General features: G+C 37.6%; 1 pseudogene; it reads left to right on the top strand.

The window, feature by feature from the left end:
* Positions 1 to 461: 461 nt before the first annotated feature.
* LOC124898619 lies at positions 462 to 3,473 on the top strand (annotated as a pseudogene).
* The last annotated feature ends 356 nt before the right edge of the window (positions 3,474 to 3,829 follow it).

Below are 3,829 nucleotides of genomic sequence, written 5' to 3' on the forward strand. Positions count from 1 at the left end.
GACATTCTAAAGAACATTATCAGGCATTGATTAAGTTATTGAATGAAGCATACGTCCCAAAGAAAACTACGGTCTATCAAATAGAAAGGATGGTGCGTAGAATATTTGAAGCAAATAGAATCACTTTCACTGATGATGAGTTACCCACAAAAGGTTCTGGTCACAACAAGGCTTTGCATCTGACTATCAAATGTGAAGGATATTACATAAAAGGGTTAATGATCGATGGAGGTTCAGGAGTAGATATCTGTTCTTTCTCTACTTTGTAAAAATTAAAAATCAGCCCAGATAGGATTTGATCCAATAATGTATACGTTCGGGCTTTTAATGGTGCAAAACAAGACACCAATGGTGAGATAGATCTTGCTTTGGTTATTGGACCAGTTGAGTTTGTGAATACCTTTCAAGTAATAGACATGGATACTTCCTACAACCTACTTTTATGAAGACCATGGATCTATATGGCCAGAGCCATACCTTCTACTTTGCATCAAGTAGTTAAGTTCGAACATGACAATCAGGAAATCATTATGCATGGAGAGGATGACCTTCTCATACATCGAGATCCTTTTGTACCCTGTATCGAAGCAAAAGGGGGTTATGAATCTTCCATTTATCAAGCCTTTAAAATTGTGACAGCTGATCAAGTCGTGGAAGGCACGCCGATTCTGAGGCCTCATCTCTCTTCTACTTCAATCATGGTGGCTAGCCAAATACTGCAAAATGGTTATGAACCGGGAAAAGGATTAGGGGTTTCACTACAAGGAATTATAAACCCTGTAGATCCATGTGGTAGCCACAACACCTTTGGCTTAGGCTTTAAGCCTACCACAGCAAATAGAAAATGGGCGAAAGAGCAGAAGAAGAAGGCTTGGAAATTGACAATTCCGGTTCCACACATAAGCCAATTTTTCACGAAAGCTCAAAAGGAAGAAAATCAAGACCCATATGCTAACAAGGATGTGGATAAAATATGTCAAGGTCTCAAGGAAATGTTTTATGAAATAAACATGGTTCAGATGGGTGAAGACCCTAGCCATGCAGATATGCAGTTCGTCGGGCCAAATATCAAGCTCACTAACTAGGAAACCACTCCTCCCCCCACAAGGAATGAGTCTTGGTAGTTTATTTTATTGTTTTATTTTTCTTTCTTTTGCATTTTGGACTATTCTCAGGATTGTAGTCTACATGGTTTAGTTGCTCTGCTTTCATGTTAGCCCTCCTATCCTTTCCGATTCAATGAAATGAAATTCAAGTTTTCTAGTAAATTTATCTTTTCTTCCCTTTTTTAATTTTCATTTTTATCTTATTTCAGTTATGTTAATACTGGCTCTAATAATATGGCATGCACACGGAGTTCACATTTAGATCCTAAAAAGTTGTCTAATCTCAAATCAACAAACCAAATAGTAGATGAATATGATAAAGATGAAGTTGATAATGAAGTCAAAAAAGGATTGGATCAATTTGAGGATAAGCCCAAACCCAATTTAAATGACACTGAGATAATAAATTTGGGAACTGGTGAGGAGGTTAGAGAAATAAAAATAAGTATTCATGCATATCAGAATATCAGGAATGATATTATTCAGATTTTGTTCGAGTATAAGGATGTTTTTGCTTGGTCTTCTGATGATAGGCTGGGTCTAAGCACTGATTTGGTAGTCCACAAACTGCCGACATACCCTGATTTTTCACCGGTCTAGCAAAAGCAAAGAAAGTTTAAAACTGACGTGAGCGATAAAATCAAAGAGGAAATCATGAAGCAATTGAATGCGAACGTGATCAGGGTCGCTCAGTACACTACATGATTGGCTAATGTGGTGCCTGTACTAAAGAAAGATGGCAAAATCAGAGTTTGTGTTGATTATAGGGATTTGAACAAAGCAAGCCCTAAAGATAACTTTCCGCTACCCAATATTCATATCCTTGTTGATAATTGTGCTAAACATGAGATCAAATCTTTCGTGGATTGTTATGCCGGATATCACCAGATCTTGATGGATGAAATAGATGCAAAAAATAATGCTTTCACCACCCCGTGGGGTACTTATTGCTACAGGGTCATGCCATCTGGTTTAAAGAATGCGGGAGCTACGTACATGAGAGCTATGACTACTATTTTTCATGACATGATGCACAAGGAAGTAAAAGTATATGTTGATGATGTCATTATCAAGTCCAAGACACAAGTCGATCATGTATATGACTTGAGGAAATTCTTTGAAAGATTACGAAAGTATAATCTTAAGCTCAATCCAGCCAAGTGTGCATTTGGAGTTCCATCCAAAAAACTTTTGGGTTTCATAATTATCCGTAGAGGCATTGAATTGGACCCCTCTAAGGTAAAATCCATTCGAGAATTGCCACCTCCGAAGAATAAAACTGCGGTCATGAGTTTTCTTAGAAGGCTGAATTATATAAGCAGATTCATCGCTCAGCTCAGAACTACTTGTGAACCGATATTTAAGTTACTGAAAAAGGATGCTGCTATCCAATAGATAGACGAATGTCAAGAATCATTTGATAAGATTAAAGAATATTTGGCAAATCCTCCAGTACTGGTCCCACCAGAACCTGGTAGGCCTTTATTTCTATATCTGTCAGTGATAGACAATTCTTTTGGTTGTGTTTTAGGACAACATGATATCATAGGCAAAAAGGAATAAGCAATCTATTATTTGAGCAAAAAGTTCATGAGTTATGAGGTAAAATATACTCTTTTAGAAAAGACATGTTGCGCCCTAACTTGGATTGCTCAGAAGTTGAAGCACTATCTTTCGTCCTACACAACCTACCTCATATCTCGAATGGGTCCTTTAAAGTATATTTTTCAAAAACCTATGTCTACAGGCAGATTGGCGAAGTGGCAGATTTTACTTACAGAATTCAATATTGTGTATGTTACTCGTACCGCTATGAAAGCACAAGCATTGGCCGATCATTTGGCAGAGAAACTAGTTGACAATGATTATGAGCCTTTGCAAACTTACTTTCCTAATAAAGAGATTAATCCAATTGAGAAAGAAGTTCAAGATGATATGTATGCATGAAAATTATATTTTGATGGGGCAATCAATGTCAAAGGAGTAGGAATTGGGGCAGTTCTTGTCTCACCGACTGGGCGTCATCATCCCACCATAGCACGACTTCATTTCTTTTGTACTAATAACACAGCAGAATATGAAGCTTGTATCATGGGGTTAAATATGGAAATAAATCTGGATGTACACAAGCTAGTGGTGTTGGGAGATTCCGAATTACTCATTCGACAAATTCAAGGCGAATAGGAAACGAGAGATATCAAGCTCATTCCATACAAACAGTTCTTAGAGGACCTTAGGAAAAGGTTCAAGACTATTGAGTTTAGATATATTCCCAGATCCCATAATGAGTTGGCTAATGCCCTGGCTACCCTAGCTTCTATGCTCCCATACCTAGGAAATACGCATATCGACCCGTTAGAGATATAGATACGAGATCAACATGGTTATTGCAATATAATTGATGCAGAACCAGATAATGAACCCTGGTACTATGATATCAAATGCTTCCTAAAGTCAAAAGAATATCCAATACACGCCAATGCAGATCAAAAAAGGACTATTAGGCGACTTGCTAATGGTTTTTTCTTAAGTAGGGAGATTCTATACAAACGAACCCCAGACTTGAACTTGTTGAGATGTGTTAATATTCAGGAAGCTGAAAGAATCATGAATGAGGTACATTTGAGGGTATGTGGTTCGCATATGAATGGCTATGTTTTAGCAAAGAAAATTATGCGGGCAGGATATTATTGGTTAACTATGGAGCGAGATTGCTTTCGCTT

Source organism: Capsicum annuum, chromosome 5 (assembly GCF_002878395.1).
Source record: "Capsicum annuum cultivar UCD-10X-F1 chromosome 5, UCD10Xv1.1, whole genome shotgun sequence".
Classification (NCBI taxonomy): Eukaryota; Viridiplantae; Streptophyta; class Magnoliopsida; order Solanales; family Solanaceae; genus Capsicum; species Capsicum annuum.